At 36.9% G+C, this 20,460-nt stretch overlaps 1 protein-coding gene across 1 annotated transcript in view; it reads right to left on the bottom strand.

Moving 5' to 3' along the window:
* Positions 1–16,248, bottom strand: part of LOC150105771 (sister chromatid cohesion protein PDS5 homolog B-like) — a 699,562-nt gene extending 683,314 nt beyond the window's left edge. Inside the window, exon 1 of the mRNA XM_090394553.1 lies at positions 16,135–16,248. The gene's annotated coding sequence lies outside the window, so the exon portion shown is untranslated. The remainder of the gene's footprint in view (positions 1–16,134) is intronic.
* Between the last annotated feature and the right edge of the window lie 4,212 nt (positions 16,249–20,460).

The raw sequence follows: 20,460 nt of genomic DNA, 5'->3' as shown, positions 1-20,460 counted from the left end.
AACAGATAAGGTTTTGATGCCTGTAAGTGGTAGTGCATGTGCATATCAGGGTAGCCCCCTCAGTGTCGAGTCTTCAAAAGGGGCTCTTCTCCCCCGGCACCTACGACGCCCCCCCCTCTTCCAGACTGGTAGGCCGGTTCTCCTTGAATTCCGATGACTCAAATTTTGAAGACGCGACACTCAGGGTAGCCCCTGAGTTTCAAAACGTTTCAAATAACTTGACAAAAACGTTACAGCCTACATCCGTTTCAAGCTGATGTCACATCCATTTCCAATTTCAGCTTATCATTTTATAGTATAGAGTATATATATATATATATATATTTTTTTTTTTTTTTTAAAAGAATTGAATGAGTAAATAAATATATATAAAGGGTGTCCCAAAATTCACGCAAGATTTAAATTTAGTGCCATTTGTGCGGTAAAGTGTTGCCAACGAGAAAAAAAAGACAGCGTGACAGCTGACAGTTCAAGGTTATTAAAAATGGACCGCTACACGAAAGAACAACGCATTTTCATTGTTGAGCAATATTTTAAAAATAATGAAGGTTTGTCAGCTACAGTTCGCAATTTTCGTACAAAATATGGTCGGAATAGTGATTTAACTTCATCAACTGCGAAAAGATTAATTAAAAAATTCAAGGAAACTGGATCAATTAGTGATCTTATACACACTCTGGCCGTCCTTCAACAAGTCGTTCAAGAAAACATCGAAGCAGTTCATGAGAGTGTTGCTGAGAGTCCAGGAACATCAATTCGGCACCGTGGTCTTGAATTGGGCATTTCAAGAAGCTCTCTACAACGTATTCTCACGAAAGATTTGCATCTTTTTGCTTACAAAGTTCAATTGATTCAAGAACTGAAGCCTACTGACCACACACAGCGAAGAGAATTCGTTGAATGGATTATGGAACAACAACAAGTGGATGCTTATTTTTTGAACAAAATCATCTTCAGCGATGAGGCTCATTTTCATCTTGATGGCTTCGTTAATCGACAAAATTGTCGCATTTGGGGCTCAGAAAATCCACGAGTGATTGTTGAGAAACAAATGCATCCACAACATGTCACTGTTTGGTGTGGATTTTGGGCTGGAGGCATCATCGGTCCATTCTTCTTCGAAAATGCGGCTGATAAGGCAATAACAGTTAATGGTGCTCGCTATCACGACATGATAATCCAGTTTTTTGTGCCTAAATTGCAAGATATGGATGTGGATGACATGTGGTTTCAACAAGACGGTGCTACATCCCATACAGCCCGAGAAACAATTCAATTATTGCATGAGTCATTTCCTGGTCGTGTAATTTCCCGTTTTGGTGATCAGAATTGGCTGCCCAGATCATGCGACTTAACGGCGTTGGACTTTTTTCTGTGGGGTTTTTTGAAGTCTAAGGTTTATGCCAACAAGCCCACGACCACCCACGCCTTGAAGGAGGAAATTGAGCGCTGTATGAACAAAATCAGCCACATTTATGCAAAACGGTCATGGAAAATTTTGACAAAAGAGTGCGTATGTGCCAGCAAATCATGGAGGCCATTTACCCAATATGCTATTCCATGCATAACCCTATACTGTATACTTTATGAATCAATAAAAAATTACAATTTTTAATTAAAAACCTGTGTTTGCTATCAAAATTACTTCTTGTGTGAATTTTGGGACACCCTGTATAAGAAAAAGAAAGTGGTTGAAAGTATGCAGAATCCTATGGTATTACAATATTGATGGAAAAACCCGATGAGAGAAAACTATCAACCATGACATGCAATGAATGACCAGAGAAAGCTTGGAGTCTTAGATACTGATCTCAACATTCTCAAATAATACAGAGATTGTTTAATAAATTTAATAAATAGTATAGAAATTGTTTAATAAATTTCAGTGCTATTGGAAGATCGTAGCTTGGTAAGAAGAGGCTGTGATGCCAGATCAATCAAATATCACGACTTTCTCCATACCCATACATTTCCATAGCTTGTCCAAAAATGGATAAAATGAGCAAGAAATCTGAATCGAGAGATTTAAGAGTATCGAGACTCTTTTGTATTTACCGATGTCTTTTCTTCAATATCAGAGAAGCATAATGGAGTTTCGTGATATAATGGGAGGAGATTTCTCATCTCTCTCTCTCTGCCCATCTTTAGGCAATGTTATCAGTGAGAAGTGTGAGAGAGAAGACTAAAGAGGAAGGGCAGAAATTGTACAAACAGTGTTAGTGAGGGACAAGAAAGCTTGAATGGCATCTGAGTAGGAGAAAAGATTTTGCTTTGGGCTTGAAGCATAAGCTGAAAGCGGCTGGTGGTTTCTGACTTTTCAAGGCAGATGAGACTTTCTTTTTAACCAGATGTCCACATATACCACTGTCAAGTTACAAGCTTTGTGACCTCTCATATGTGGGATTCATATAAAAAAAAATTCACAGCCCACACATCACCATACAAAAAAAGTGAGCAGGTAACAAGTAAAGACATTTAAAAATCACTTTATTTGGGTATTTTATCCTAGTAAAACAGGTTTTATTCCCAGAAGGATAAAAGATTAGAAATGAATGAACTGGCTCTATTTAAAATACTTAGTACTCTATATCAGTAAGGCAGTAAGAATGGATGAGATTTTGTTTGTTTTATAAAATACAATGCTACATACTGGCTGGTTAATAGTCCCACTAATGAAAAACATCCTAAGCAACGAAATGAGTAACAGAAAACTACTGCATAAAAAGTAGAATGAATGCTATCAAGAAGGGTGTGAAATGAAGAAATCAAGCTATACACCAATGTGAATTTCCTCTGTTGCTAAAACATGAGAAATTAGCAAGAACCTGCACAAAGAATTGGGAAGATAAGGATAACGTTATTTATGAAGGCTAGCATGGATCTGTTATTATTATTATTAAGAGATCTCCAGAGTCAAGAACTCATCGATAGAAGCCATACTATTCGAACCAGCTATATATACATGTTGAATTCATTCACACTACTTGCACACACAACATCCAATAGCCATCCATTTCAATCATGCACCACTCTATGAGAGAAAAATCTAGCTTCCCCCCCCCCTTTTGACAGCATTCATTCTCAGCATCCAACGATGTCCTCGTGTTCTTTCCCCCACCCTCCATAAAATGAAGAAGTTTGGGACTACTCTCGATCATATCACACCTCTTTCTACTATTTGCTAATGTCTTCAGCCTAAAAAGTCTCAATCTATCTTCATAATAAGTATTCCACAATCTTGATATCATTTATGGCACTCTCCCCACTGTATAGGATCACCATGGAAACCAGACCTGTGCACAATAGTCCAAGTGAGGTCTTATTAAGGCCTTGTAAAGAGGCAAAATGACATCCTTATCTTCACAACGTAAAGTTTTCTTCAGCATTGCAATTATCTTTTGAATTGTACTTGCAATCTTTGCTACATGGCCCCTGAACTTCAACTTGGTATCTACTAACACTCCAAGATCCCCAGTCTGATCAGTTTCTTCTTGCATAATCCCACCAATATAATACAACATTGGATATCCAATCACACCAATGTGCATGACCTTACATCTATGAGGGTGTTCTAAAAAGTTCTTGGCCTCGGCCATAGATGGCAACACTATCGGCAAGATTTTTTTTTCTAAGTTGGTACATCTGTCATAAGCATCCATGTGAAATTGCAAGTCATTCTATTAAGTATAAGGGGGACTGGAAAGTAATCAATTATTTTCAATAGGTCATTTTTAGCCGAATGTTTTTTCTTAAATAACACAAATTATTAAATTTGATTTTTATTTAAATATTAGCATTATTTTTCTATTTAAAAAATCTGTTTTTTTTTTTTTAATTTTAGATTATTTTTTTAATATGGCAGACTTTAAAGTTGAAGAGCACCATTTACGTCATTGTATGCTGTTTTTGCTTCACCAAAAAATTAGGCAGATAGGATGGGAATTTCTACCACATCATCCATATTCGTCAGATATTGCCCCTAGTGACTTTCACTTATTCGGGTCCTTAGAACACAGCATAAGAAATAAAACCTTCTGTTTGCAAGATGATGTCCAAAGGAGTTTGATATCATTTTTGGCCTCCAAAGAAAAAACATTTTTCAAAAAAGGAATTCTAAACTTAGTAGATCGTTGGAATAAGGTTATAATTAGCGATGCCGATTATAGAATTGAATAATGTTAATTTGTTCTTTAATAAAAGTTATATAAAAAATGTAGTTCAAAAAATTTATTACTTTCCAGTCCCCCTTATAGTTTGTTTTATACAGCTGTCTGAAGCAAAAGTGTTGTCTGTATTCCTTGAAATGGATAAAATTGAGTATCCTGCGGTTATAAAATTCTTTGTAAAAAAAAGTTTAATGTCAAAAGAAATTCATTCGAAGTTCATAAAAGTTTATGGGTACTCTTCTCCTTCATTTTCGACAATTAAGAAATAGGCTGCCAAGTTTAAATGTGGCTGTACCAGCCTTGAAAATGATCCACATGAAGGATGTCCAAAAAGTGTATGCATGTATAATTTTGCATGAAGAATTTCAAACGAAAAAGCTTTGCACAAGATGAGTGCCGCGCTTGCTCACAACAGATCAAAACGCACTTGCATGAAAAATCTCTGAACAGTGCTGGGAGTGTTTTTACAAGAATAAAACTTATTTCGTGGATTGATTTATTACTATGGATGAGACTTGGATTCACCATTACACACAAGAATCCCAACAGCAGGCAAGACAGTGGACAGAAGCTGGTTGTTCAGCACCAAAGAAGACAAAGTCGGTTCCATCAGCAGGAAAGGTCATGGCATCAGTCTTTTGGGATGCTAAAGGCATTTTGTTTATTAATTATCTTGAAAAGGGTAAAACAATAACTGGAGAATATTATTCCAAACTTTTAACCAGACTGGACAAAAAAATTCATGAGAAAAGACCTAGTTTGCAGAACAAATAAATCATCTTTCATCAGGATAATGCACCTGCCCACAAAGGAGCTTTGGCAATGGGAAAATTAGGGGATCTGCACTATGAATTATTGGAACATCCATCCTACTACCCAGATTTGGCTCCTTCTGACTTCTATCTCTTCCCAAAACTAAAACTCTTTCTCGCTGGTCAGCATTTTTCTTCAAATCAAGAGGTGATTGCAGCTGTAGAGGAGTATTTTGCAGATCTTACTGAGAACCAATGCAGGGATGGGATAATCACGTTGGTGCATCGCTGGAATAAATGTATTTGTCATAAGGGAGATCATGTTGAAAAATAAAAATAATTTTGAAATTATAAATTCTTTTTTCATTGTTAGGCCAAGAACTTTTCAGACCACCCTCATATTAACACTGAACTGACAGCATTTTCCCATGCACAATTCCAGCATAATCAAATCATTCGGCAAGTACTGCATATCAGCAGCTCTCCTAAATACCTTACCTATCTTTGCAACATCAGAAAATAGCTGTATGTTGAAATGTCAAATCTTTCCCAAAGTCATTAATGTGCAGAATGAATAACAATGGACCAAGGACTGATCCTTTCGGTACATCACTGGAAATCAGAAATCTGCATGGTTACCTTAAATTTTGCAGATTTGCATCCCCCATTGTTATGACTTTTTGATATCTATCAGTTAACCATCCTCTTAATCATGCCAATAGTTTAGAATACAATCCCATATTCTCAATTTTAAGCAACAGCCTTCCATGCTGCATTCTGTCAAACACCTTAGCAAAACCCAAAAGTATCATGATAGATCCATTGCCCTTGTCTAACTCAGTGGTAATATTATCATAGAATATGAGAAAGTTGCTAAAACATGCCCTTCCCTTTGTAAACCCATGCTGTTTATTGCAAAGTAGTGCTTCTCTGTGAACCCATTTTTGAATGTGAACCCTAACCAAATTTTCCAAAATCTTCACCATCATTCCTGCGATACTGATTGATCAATAGATGGATACAGTCTTTGCACCTCCCTAGCGCAATGGGATTACCACACATCCGTTCCACTCCTGTGGAATCATCCCTGTTCTGAGACTCAAATTATATAGCCTGGTCAAAGGAATAGCCAGTTCAGCTGAACATTGTTTTAGCATCCATGTTGATATCCCATCAGTTCCTATTGCAGAGTTCTTGTTTTCAGTTTGTGTAACAGCTCTAGTGCTTCCTCCACATACAAGAGTTTCCTCATACAGTGAAAAGGCAGTGGCAAGTTTACTGTTCATATACCATGTTGATAGCTTTTAGCAAAATGGCTACTCATTAGTTGAACAATCATTTATGCATCAGCAACCTGCATATTATCTGCATTCAGTATGGTTATTCTTTCAAATTCCTTCTTTCGTTTACTTGCAGTATAACAAATTCTTTTGGGTTACTTTTAACTTGCAGAGAGTTTCTTTTCATACTCAAACTTAACTTTTCATACAACACTTGTAACCCTTCTGGCCTGCTGCTTATAATTATCATCACTGACATCCTTATGCAGACGGTATTCCTTCACATCTTTTCCTAATGAATCTCATGCTTAATTAGATTACACATCCATTTCACTCCTACTCTATTTATTCCTCGAACTCTAGAGACACATTCTAATATTGCATCATTTAAATATTTTTTAAACACTTCTCACATACTGTATATCCTTCCTATTCAACAACCGATACCATGGTGCAGAAACCAGCATATTCCTCAGGTGGTCATAATTTCCTGCTTTGTAGTTCAGCACGTAACCTTTTCTGAATGGAACATTCATAAAATTAGCTATTTCCCAAGTGAGTACCATTGGAAGCTGTTATAAGAAGGGTGTGATGAATGGATGCATTTAAGTGACAGCATAATAAGTTGTATGTATAAGAGTTGGGCCACATATGATGAGTAAGGAATGATCACTGTCACCAAGTGGAGGCAGAATAGTTACATCTTTAACTGAAACCCCTCTGACACTATAATCAGATATAATGCTCTTTGTCCATGAGTTCCTTCTGTCACATGCTACTTGAGGAAATTGTCTTGCAACAGCCCAGTACATTCAATTTTATTCTACTCATGCTATTTCATAGCTATCCAATCAATGTTTGGACAATTAAAATCCCCATTATTACTCTTTTCACACTCAATGTATTTATTTGGTGATGCATTTCATCACTGGCAACCGATCCACGAGGTCTGTAACAATATATATCTCATCCCACTATATATCTGATCTTGTTAGACTCCACCTCACACCAGATGGCTTCAAACTCACTGCCACATAAACTGTTACTAGTACTGCAGTCCAAGATCTCAACTCTAACGGGATTCAAGTCATCTGATATCAATAGCAGCATACAGCCTCTGTAGCTCAGTCAGTATAGACAAAGCCCTTTGGTTGGAAAGACCTGGGCTCGATTCCTATCCATGACGTGAGGAACCTTTATCTCTAGTCTCTTTCAACTAAAGGCAAGTTTAGCTGGTCTCATACGGAGGTAGAGGGTTTTTCACCCAGAAACTCAGGCTTTTCATCCCTCAGAACAGACAAACCTGCCTGTGAACACACACACACAGATCTACAGTTAAAATACATATTTAATTCCTCACTAGGAGGGGCTCAACCTGTCCTAGGAATGGTTGAAGAATGGGGGGAACCCCACACAAATAAATAAATTAGCAGCAAGCCTCCTCCTTTCTTCTCCTATTCTGTCTATCCTTCCTAAAAATACTGTACCCTTTGACCTCGATACCAGTTAGTATGTCTGCTGTGTCTGTTAAAGAGTAATCTTTTAATAATAAAGTAACAAGAGTGCCAAGGAAGAAATATTTATTGTAGTATTTTTTGATTTTGCAAAAGTATTTGGTAAGTTTCCACATGACAAGTTGATATTTCAGTTTAGATATCAGGCTAATAGAAAGAAGAATTATTGTTATTATAAGGATCGTCACATCTGCATGGAGCCAAGACTCATCGCAAGAGGCTCAACTCTTACACATACAACTCATCATACTATCACTTAAATGCATCTACACTCACAACAGTTTTGTTACACCCTTCTTATAACTGCTTCCAGTGATGACCTCTTGTTCTTCCGTCTTCTTCACCCATTTTACGAAAAATCTCATTCACGTTATCTGGTAATCATCCATTACCAACACAAATGTTTCAATCATGTTCCCCTCCTCCTCCTATCTGATTATCAATAAGTACTTAGACCAACATTCCAGAGACCAGAAATCAGCTTATTCAATCATCTCTTCATCCTTTAGAAACCCAGGTGACCAACTCTGTGTACAATAATCAACATGCAATCTGATCAATGCCTTATATGTTGGAATCATGACATCCTTACTTCTACCAGCATCCTCCACATCATTACTATAATCTACTCTACTGTGCTTACAGTTTTAGCAATGTGTCCCCAAAATATGAGGTCCCTATTCAACATCATTCTCACTCTCAGATCTTTTATTTCCTCCACCTCCTCTAAGATATTCCCACAAACCTTACTCTACATGCCATCTTTGCTTCCACATTTTGAAATCTTACATTTCGCAATACTAAGCACTACAGCCTCCACTCATTCACCCAGTGTATTCAAGTGCTCTTTCAAAACTACAACATTCGTTCTACTGCTCACAGTTCTTCTCAACTTCAAATCACTAGCAAACAACTGTATATCACCAATCAAGCCCTTAATATAATTAAAGAACAACACCCCAAAATAGACCCTTGGAGCATATCCACTAGTGACTTTCCACTTCTGAGATATCACTTTCTCAATACTAACTTAATGATCCCTATCAGACAGACAATCTCTAATACAAAGCACTAATCTACTATCCAACCCCATCTGTTTCAATTTAATTTTCAGCTTATCATGTGACAAACTATCAAAGGCTTTTGCAAAATTTAAATACAATACTATGTATGAACCTTCCTTGTCAAATACATGTGTCACCTAGTTTCAATAAGTAGATTGCTTAAATATGATCTTCCTTTAGCAAACCCATGCTGTCCATCAAAGAGAAGCAACAATTCAAGATAAGAAAACAGATCTCTAATTCGAAGGCCTAATCTTATGAACTCCTTTATGAAGCAGAACAATTCTGTCCTCTTTCCATTTCTTTGGAACTTGGGCTAATCTAAGACTCGTTCAATTTTCTGAAGACAGGTGGTGATATACCATTAAGTCCTACAGCCTTACTGCCTTTGTTTACTTAATTCCTTATATCCCTCCTGCACACTTACCATCAGCTCCTTGTCCCTTCCCACTACTCTAGAGTGTTCTGCATTACGTTACATCCATAAGGATGAAATACCTTAATGAATTGCTCATTTAACATCTCTACTATATCCTCCTCAGTAGTTAACATTGTATCATTGTCACTAACCAATATCATCCTTCCATAATCATTCTTTCTTCTAATGGCCACATATCGAAAAAACATCCAAGAATTTTTTTTTTGGCCTCAATAGCTAACTGCTTGCTCATATTTTACTTTCACTAGCCTTACCAAGTGAGTCGTGTTTCTTGCTTGCTCCTTGTATTCCTAATGCAACTGATTATTCCTAATCAACTCATGCTCCTTTGACAATATCCTTTTCTTTCAGACTGTATGCTTCACCTCTTCAGTCATCCATTTCACATTATGAAAAAAGTATTAAGGAAAATGTTACAGATGAGAGGTTTCACAGGCCAAGTACAAGGACCATTACTGTTCAACCTCTATGTTAGTGATAGTGTCACTAGACTGCAAGGAACAATCCAGTGGTATGAAGGTAATGTGACGATGGGGAAGTTCATACATAATAACAGGGAATCTTCAGAAGGATTTCAATAGGTTGGAAAGGTGGGCAAATGAATGGGGATTAAAGTGCATATTCTACTTTTATCATTATCCTATCCCCAGCTTTTATATGCTAATAAGTTCCACCCAAAAGGAATCTAATCCTTCCACTGTCTCTCTGGTCTTCCTGGGTACCTTCTGGGGTACAATAAAACAAAAAAAAAATTATAAAACTTCTATTTGTGGAAAAATAATGAAGGAAGCAGAGAAGAAAAGAAACATAAGGAATGGCTGATATAAAATGCTATAATCCAGATTCAGGACCATTACAAAAGCGATGAAAACAACTTGGAAGATTATAGTAATAGTAAGTTTGCCAAACAGTATACTGAAACAATGTAGTACTTTTATTATTATTATACAGGCACATCCATGGAGTCCAAAGACTTACGTGGAAGACCCAAACTATCAATCACACACCTCTCCTTGAACTCATTAACAGACAAAGCACTAACTCTGGCAACTCATTCCATTCATTCGCAACTCTTCAAGTGAAAAATCTAGTCCTCACACCCTTACTAACCACACATAATTCAACTCCTAGGGATAACCTCTTGTTCTGGCCTCTCTAGCCAAGTGCTGAAACATTTCCCTGTATCAACCTATAAAACTCTTTAAGTAACTTAAATGTTTCTATCCTATCCCCTCTTTTTGCTTTTCAACAAATTTCTGCATTCCACACACCCTAAATCTATCCTCATAGGGAACGTTACTTTCACTCACCATCTTGGTTGCTTGCCTCTGAATCCTCTCTGCAACTTCCTCATCCCCCAAGAAATCCAGGAGACCAGACCTCAGCACAGTAATCCAGATGCAGACGTATCGAGTCCTTATAAAGAAGAATAACAACCTCCTTATCAATAGTTTTGTGTGTTCTTCAATAGCCAAGTAATCTTATGATACTTTAAGGTACCTTAGCAACATGTCCTCTATACCTTAACTCGCTATCTACTACCACCACCTCTTAATCCTATGAATAAGCTATTTTTCATGGAGTACAGTTCCATCAATGTGGTAGACAGCTTGTAATCTATTTATCCCAAAATGTATAACTTTACATTATTCCACATTAAACTGATTGCCCATTACCTTTTGCATATACAGACAGCTTATTTAAATCATACTGCAGGCTCTGCACACCGCCTTGATTGATTATTGCTCTATCTAATTTTGCATCATCAGCAAGCAGCTGCTATTTCCTTTCAAGTTATTTCCTATATCATTCCTGCAAGTAAGCTGATATCCCATCTCATCCCACAGTTGTATTTACATTGAGATTCTACAATATCCTAAGAACCTCTAAGTAGCAGTCGGCACTAGTCACCAGCTTTCACCTGTATTCCTCTCCTCCGCAAACCACTTTCTGATATCTGTCCAGCAGCCAACCTCTTATCCACAAAACCAGTGTCACATCCATCACCATTTGTTCTAACAGATTCCATGTGGTATTCAGTTAAATGCCTTTGCAAAATATAGCAGAATCATTGTATAGCCATTTCCTTTATCCAACTCAGCTGTCACTATTATAAAAAGTTAGTAAATTACTAAGGCATGACTGCCCTTCACAAAGCCATGGTACCCCCCCCCCTCATAGAGTATGATATTATTATCGACATTCTTGAATTCTCTTTTTGACCACCACCCCCTCAGATAGTAATTGATCTATAATTCGTTACTGCAGTCTTAGAACCTCCCTAATCAAGGGAATTATTTTTCTTTTCCAATCCCTTGGAAGTCTATCAGAACTGAGAATTAAATTAAAGAGCCTAGTAAGAGTCACTGTCAGTTCCCATGCATGCTCCTGCAAAATGCGAGCTAATATCCCATTTAATCCCACAGTTGTATTTACACTAAAATTCTACAATATCCAAAGAACCTCTAAGTAATCCACCTCAGTTATCACATTAGTCTGTGTAACATATGTCATGATATTAACTTCATTTCTATGATACACCCTTGCAAAGTGGTCACTCAGTAACTTACTTCTGTCACCTCATGACCATCAGCACTCATTAAGGTTATTCTTCTGCAGTCATTTTTCCTTGCCACGTACTGAAAGAACTCTTTCGTATTTCCTTTGGCCAGGTCAGCTAGTTTCTTCTCATAATCTGATTCTGCCTTCCTTACCATGCTGGTCACCTTTCCCTGACCCCTTGTACTGTTCATGAGCTTGTTGGTCACCTCTCTCCTTATATACTCTCCACACCAATTTTTTTCAGTCATGTTTAATTATACTACTCATCCATCTAATTTCTACCTGATTTGTCATCCTTACCTTAGGTATACAAATTTAATATAGCTTTCTCTATATGTCCCTAAACTATCTCCCATTCATTACTGATATCTGTCCCTTACAGGATTTTATGCCATGGAACAGCTTCAAGCTTCCTACTAAGCTTGTCATGATCATCTACCTTATAGTTCCACATATAACCCTTCTTGACAGAATATTTCTCATATTTTTACAATCCTCCTACTGAAAACCACAAGGTCACTTTCCCCAATAAGAGACAACTGAAGTTTCATTGTATAAGGTCCTCATCAGACCACTTATGGATTATTAAAGAGATTGTAATACACATAATTCTAAAAATATATAAAATGACTGAAATAGTTGGAGCTAAAACATTCTAATACAGCATATGAGTACTTCATTTAATCACCCTGACTATGCTAAGTCTTTATTTTGCCTAGGAAGGCAATGCAAAATAAATAAATAATAATAACAATGCCAGCCTGGCTGGCCAAGTAGTTAGCGTATCCACTCTCCAGCCAAAAGGCTGCGGGGTTCAAATCCCACTGTGGGCATGGATGTTTGTGATTGTCTGTGGAAATACTAGTGGTGGTGGTGGTCGGCAGTTCGTGTAGTTGTGGTCAGTTGGTTGATTGAGTGGTGGAGACAGAGTAGATGCCCTCCCTCGATGAGTCTTTGGACTCCCTGGAGGTGTCAAATAATAATAATAATAACATGCAAAATAAAAGTACCACATATATATTCAGAGTACAGATTTCTAGTGAAACGAAGTAGTTGTTATTTTGTTGGTATGTTTATTTTGTAGCAAAAATGCAGCTTTTGATATCAATAAATACAACTGTAATTCCACTAATAATCGGATTGGGTTAACAAAACAGTGAATGGCACGTTGGTATGTACCTAGTCTAGCCACAAATACTACAGCATGTGCTACAACTTGAACAGCCTATAAACCTGTCATCTATCAGTAAATCATTTGAGGCATCTAGCACATACAAAACCACATGTATAATGTGCATATAGCAGCACTCAATGTTCGAAATGTCCCATTTTTACCTTCACACATGCTTGATGATGTGAATGTCACCACTGAAGCATCAATGGTAGCATGTATAAGATCCAACAGAAATGCTACCATTGCTCACTCCAAATCCAACTTCAATCTGGTGATGTTGGGGTGTCGTTTCTTGCAGGTTACTCTCTCAAGCTCTGAACACAATTTGAAGTCCTATGGATTCAGGTCAGGACATCCAGACAGCCAATCAGATGGTGATATGTGGTTGGGCACATTCACCTCCAACCACTGTTGTGTGGTCCTCACCTTGTGTGCAGGGGCTATGTCCTGTCGGAAAGTTCACTGTCTACTGTGAAACAAGGTGTTGTTTTTTTTTGGGGGGGGGGTCACAAGTGTCTCGATACTCTGAGAGAGGTTTTGACTCCTTCCCTCACAGAAATGCAATTTGGATTCCCCCCCCCCGATACATCACCCCCCCACCAAACGATCACTGACACGGGGTGATGACCTCTGAATCCTGGATGCTATGGCACATGCTTTGCAACCATCTGGAGCATATACCTGATTGTTTTGGCAGATAAATGACACTTCAATCATGAAAATCTTCTCATTCATGAAGAGGATGTGTCTGTTATTCACAGACTGTCAGAGAAGTGCTTTTATTTTTATCACCCTAAGTTGTGGTGTTAGGAAATGTCCAGTAGAATGATGATAGACTCTCGTCCTCCAGGTTATCAGTTAGTACACATGATATCATTCTTTGTGAAATGTTCATCTCTTGCAACATTATTTTCTGCATTCTCACAGGATTATAGTGGAGGCATGCCTTCACAGCCCTCATAAGCCATTACATCCTAATACAGCATGGTTGATCTAATATTGTTATAACTGTTAATAGTCCAATACACAAACATCCTACTGATCCTGAGTATTTTTGACATGTTGAAAATAACAGGTGGCTGCATTCCAACCTTTTGAAGTGCTATAACATATTACAGCTACACAGTTCTGATAAAGCCTAACAGCATGTTAACCTTTTGATACACTTTAGCAGAAGTTTTGACTCCTTTCTCACAGAAATGCAACTTGTATATCCCCCCCCGATACATCATAATTACTGCTACACAGCTAGGTAACTATCTCTACTTATAAACACGTGAATTTTGGGTGTGCCCAGTGCCACTAATGATAGGGCTTGTTAACAACAGGGGTGTGCAGAAGTTGTAAATACTGTTACAACTTCCCAGTATTTATGGCAAAACTATGCTGCTATGATAACAAAACAAAACAAAAGAAAGCTGTATTTTTCTCTGGCAAAAAGAATAGGCAGGTATTATTCAGAAAAAGGCACTACCAACAGATCCTGTGTGGGCATGGATTATTATTATTATTATTATCCAAGGAGTCAAAAGACTCGTCATGGGAGGTCCTTCATAGGAAACACAAGTCTATCAAGACTTGTCGTGGGTGGTCCCTCCTAGGAAACACAAAGTCTATCATACCACTCCTTAAACTCATTGACCGTTCTCGCTCTCACCACTCTATAAGGCAATGCATTCCACGGTTCAACCACTCTCCATGCAAAGAAACCACTCCTCACCCTCTTGCTCACAGTTTCCTTTCGTAACTTCCAGGGATGGCCCCTCGTCATCACTCCTTCCCACTGTTCAACCAAGTGAAAGAACTCCCCAGTGTCAACCCTGAAACCACCTCTCAGCAGTTTAAAAGACTCAATCATATCGCCTCTCCTTCTTCTATCCACCAAACTCTGCAGTCCACATCTCTCAGCTGATCCTCATAACTAACATTGTACAGTCCTGACACCATCTTTGTTATCCGCCTTTGTACCCTTTCCACAGTTAATTTATCCCCTTCAAATCCTGGAGACTAAATCTGGGAAGAATAGTCTAAGTGTGGTCTGATCAGGGTCTCATACAATGGAATGATGACTCTTTTCTCTCTATAGGTCAGCATCCTTCTCATTATTGCAGCAATCCTCTGTGTTACCTTCACCACCTTTGCAATATGTCCCTTGAATTTCAGGTTTTTATCAATCATCAACCCCAGATCTCTTGTCTCCCCTACTTCCTCCAGTATATTTCCTCCAATAGAGTATGCAGTGTCCCAAACTTCAAGACCTTACATTTTGCTGCATTAAACGGACACCCCAATTCATTTGACCATCTGTCTAGCTTATTCAAATCCTCTTCCATGACTACCACAACTGCACTATTACTAATAACCCTTCCCAGCTTCACATGGATGTTCGTGGTGTAGATGATGTGGTTCACTGTAGTTGGTGGATTGAGTGATGGAGAAAGAGACTTGTGGAGTGGGTGTCCTTCCTTGATGAGTCCTTGGACTACCTGGAAGTATCATGTACTAATAACACCAGATCAAAATTTCCATCACATTACAGGTGAAGATTGTTTGGGGGTTAGAACAGAACAAATTTAATAATGATAATTTTTCTGAATCGGCACTTATATTTAACATAAAAAAAATAATAATAAAGCAGCCATAAAATCTAGTTCGAAAGAATATGAAAATTAGTAAGATTGAAAATATCAGAAAAGACAAAATACTAGTTTCCTGTGAAACCAAAGTGTGTTAACGTAAAAAAGAAAAGTAATAAATAAATTATAAATGAACTTCACAAAAAGCGAGAGAACTAAAAATAAGTTGTGTATAATTTTTTTATAAACGCTACCTAGTTCACTGACAACTCGTTTATAACGCAATATTTAACGCAAAAAAAAAAAAAAAAAAAAAAACTTGCTGTACATATGCTTCCCTGGAACTATTAAATAGTTCCTTGATAAATAAATATTTCATTTCTAAGCTGGCGATATAATTTTCAACTTACACTTTAAAAAAAACCATCCCCTGGTTTCCCATTTTATCTAGTTTTGTCTCAAATGGCTTTAAATCAGCCATTATATTTAGGTTATTAACCTTGAAATTATGTAACTAAATGGTTTAAAATAAAAATTTGCTAAACTGATAAATGAAACTTTTTTTAAAATTTAATCATGGGGGAAAAAACAAAAAAAAAATTCTTACCATGAGTTACACTACTATTAAAGATATTAAACAAAATTAAACCCAAAATTTAATATAAAGTACATGATTTAATCACGTAAGTTAACGAAACAAGTTAACTCGTTCCAAATTATAGTATAAACATTGATAAAGATTAGTTTCATATCAACCCGAAAGATGACACCACAAACACGCAAAACTTCATAGCAGGTGAACGATACAAGCGTACATTTTGAATCAAATAAAAAATAATTCCATAATTTTGAACTTTTATAAATTTCTATTCCATTGAATCACATATATAGCGATGGAGGTCCGGTGTAGATAGGACTCTATAGAAGTCAGTTATGTATGGTAAAACATGTGTACAAAACATGCAGTTACAACAGCAGCAACCTTAAGACACGGCTTAAAGAGTTAATGATCAGTTCCATAGAACTGCCATAAAGTAGGACGCATTGCATTGTCCAGAATGTTCAGATATCTCTTGGAGTTCAGTGTTCGTTGCACCACAAACAGAGGTCCGAGTCTAAGCTAAAAGAGAGAGAGAGAGAGAGAGATGACCATATCATCATAACGCCACCTCGGAATTTCATACTTGGGGATAAGCACTCTGGTAAGAGACATTCACTGGGCATTTGCTACACTAACACCGGTCCATCTGCGCTGTAGAAGATGTAGCATGATTCGACGCTCCATACACTGCTTTCTAAGCTTTCCACGTCCCACAGTACACTTTCTTTGCACCAATGAAGACGACGCTGCAGGTCAGGTTCGGATAATACCGCGCTTGAATATTGCAGTCCTACCATGAAAACACATGTTGTAATCCCTGGTTCTGAATGATTTTATGCCGATTCGTGTTATCTTCAATGTCAGGAACTCCGCATTCAACGTATCCGCCGAAGAATAACAGTTTTGTCCTTCGTAGCACACTACAGTCACGTCCAATGAGTGTGTTGGGTCGTTCAATGAAGGTAGCCATTGCATTTAACTTCCTGTGCTTCCATCTCAGTTTGGTATCCTTGATTACTAAGCTGGGAAGGACCAATTTGTCAACAATTTGCCAAACAGATAGGCCTGCAACATGGCATCCTATCACAACGCATCTTTCAAATTCCGACAGTTCTCTTCTTGTAATAATTTCACGCCGACACAATTGCACTGACTGGGAAAAATCATATTCCTCCAATTAATACTGGCTACAAACACTTTAATCGTTACATGGCAGGATACACCTTCCCCATGTAGGAGTCCATTAACTTATTACCAAGTAGTTAAATTATGCCAAGTGCTATCCAATATTCTCTCAATATATTTCACTATATACATTGAACTCATTCATTGTTAGGGAACACACAAAAGACACTAGCAACCTATTCTACCTAATTTGTAGACTTGACACTAGTTGCTAGTGTCAACTCTACAAATAAAAAATCTAGTCTGCACATCTATAACCATACTTTTGCTCAATTTCCAAGGATGGCACATAGTTCTTCCATCAACAGACCTGTTGTGAAAACCTTCCTGTATATTAATCTTCTAAAACCATTCAGTAATTTCAATTTCTCATTCATATCACCCATTTTCCATTTGTAAACCAAGTTTGTAACTAACAAGATTCAATTTATCGTTGGTATATTCCACAATCTAGCTCGCTCACCTCTGGATCCTTCGTAACTGCTCCTCATCCCCAAAAAACCCTCCTAACCAGATTTGAGCAGGGTTAGTCAAGATAGCCTCTTAACAAGGTCCAATAAAGAGGTATAATTATCTGCTTATCCTGCTCTTCAGGGTGTTCTTCAGTAATGAAGCAATCCGAAGACTATATTATCTAATTTTGCAATATTTCCTCTAAACTTCAACTCGGTATCAACTAACATCCATAAATCCCTGGCTACACCAATTTCCTTTAGTACAGTTCCATCAATATGGGAGAAGTCTTGTAATATTTTCAACGAAATATACGAAATCTTGTACTTTGTCACCTCCAATTGACATTCTCTTTTCCCCAAACTTAAAGCTATTTAATGCAAAAAATTAACACAATCTTCACTGAATATTATTCTACGGTCTACTCAATTGTATATTACTCGCACACAACTGAATAGTTCCTCAATGATCATTTCCTATTCTGATAATGTAAAAATTAAATACTAGTTGCCCAAGAACAGAACCCTTCTGCATTCGACTAGCAACAGATCTTCTTACAGTCTAATATCTCTCCATCTACTGCCCTCTTCTCCATTTCATCAACTTTATATACATCCTGATGTTCTCCAATGTGTTGATTAGAATTCCGTGCGGTATCCTGTCAAATGCCTTTACAAATTCCAGCAGTGTCACTGAACACGCATTACCTTCATCCAGCTCAGCTGTCACTGTATTATAACAGGTGAGTAAGTTACTAAAGCATGAAGTCATGCCCTCCGCCCATATATTGTCCCATTCTTGTCTTCACAATCCTGAATTTTTTTTCTTACCCTAACTATGATTTTTTAGTTGCTGATCGGTATAATCTGCTACCTTGGACTTAGAACGCCCTTAATTCAATGGAATCCTCCCCTGAGAGACGCATACAGAGCTGACTCTTTTAAGACTCTTCTTTTAGGTAGGTGGATAGTCACTACTTGAAGAATGATTTGAATAGACTGGAATAGTGCACATGTGATAATCGATATTAGTTCAATATCATTAAACGTACAGTTATGCATTTTGGTGTAATGAGATCTCTAACGGTGTATTATATTGAATGATGATGCTAAAGAAACTGCTGAGCCTTGGATCTATAAAACTTAGTAGATATGAAGCTGAAATCCATTGGTCATAAAGCAATGCAATTAACAAGATAATTGAATTACTGAAATTAACATGTAAGAAAGTGTAAATTATTTTTCCCTTTACAACGCCTTCACACCACCTCATCTGGATTAAATTGTGCACATATCTAGTCTCCTGGTTTTCAAGTTGATCCAGATACAGTGGAGCAGGTCGGCAAATTAGAAGGCTAAAAATGACTTCGAGACTATGGAAGGTAGATTTCGTGATGAGATTGAGAATGGTCTCCAGACACTAGTGCTTAGGAGATAAATAGTTGATATGATTGAGACCGATAATCTACTGAAAGAATAATACAGAATCGAAATGGAATTTTTCATTTTATCGAGGGCAGTAAGAGGAACAGAGTGGTATCCTTGGAAGTTGAGAATGTATGCAGTCAAGAAAGAGTGAGAACCCAATTTTTCTCACATAGCGCGTTCTGAGTGGCAAGAATGGCATACCTTTGAAGGTTGTAAATGCGTATACTGTAAATCAATTTCTGAGAAAATAAGACTTATCGTGTGAATGATAATAATATGATGGTGATAATAATATTAATTGTAACTCATAATCTTGATAATGAGTTACAATTTATGGTGTGAGTGATAATAATAATACGAAATCAGCTACCACGTTTCATTTTCCATATAGGGATTAGGCGAAGCTTTTTAACTTTATTCAACTTTCGAACACTGGCAGTTCGGTCTCCACCAGCAGCCAATCAGAGAAAGTTGGCTCAAGACAATCACTAATTATAAGTAGTTTTATCTGAAGAAGATAAAACAAGAGTTTACAAGTCGGGGAATAAACTCACTTATCCATGCCAGAAACTACTATCTCGGAAATTGGTAAAAGAAATCCTTAGAAAAGTCCAATCAGCGACTAGACTTGAATTTAAATCTATCTTTGAGCGGTCTAGCAAGAGGATGCAAAAATCACTTCTGCTGAGCTCCACAGGCCTAATTATAATAATAATAATAATAATAATAATAATAATAATAATAATAATAATAATAATAATAATAATAATAATAATAATAATAATAATAATAATAATAATAAATCCTTTTTATTCCAGAATATAGGGAGTAGGTGAGGCCGTTTAGCCCTATCTAACTTATGGGGCCTCAGTAGTAGCAGTAGTAGTAGTAGTAGTAATAATAATAATAATAATAATAATAATAATAATAATAATAATAATAATAATAATAATAATAATAATAATAATAATAATAATTTTTAATATATTTTATTGATCACTAAAATATTTATACATACAATAAACTTCTTGTGTGACATTACATCTTATAATTTTACAATTCAGCACTAAGTGCTGCAATTCCTACATTGGATTTCAATTAAAATTTTTAATAATACTTTTTTGCCTTTATATTATGTATTTACAACAGATGTTCTTCTAATATTAACGATGAAGATTATACAGAATTTTTGTATAATTTTTTATTTATTTTTTTATTTTTAAGTTATTTTATTTTTTTAAGTTTGAGAAAGAATGATTACACATAC

The sequence above is a fragment of the Typopeltis vanoorti genome, chromosome 6 (genome assembly GCF_054136105.1).
Source record: "Typopeltis vanoorti isolate ZY-2024b chromosome 6, IOZ_Tvanoo_1.0, whole genome shotgun sequence".
NCBI lineage: Eukaryota > Metazoa > Arthropoda > Arachnida > Uropygi > Thelyphonidae > Typopeltis > Typopeltis vanoorti.
Note: the sequence above shows the minus strand (reverse complement) of the source record. Positions and strands in the feature narration are given on the sequence as shown.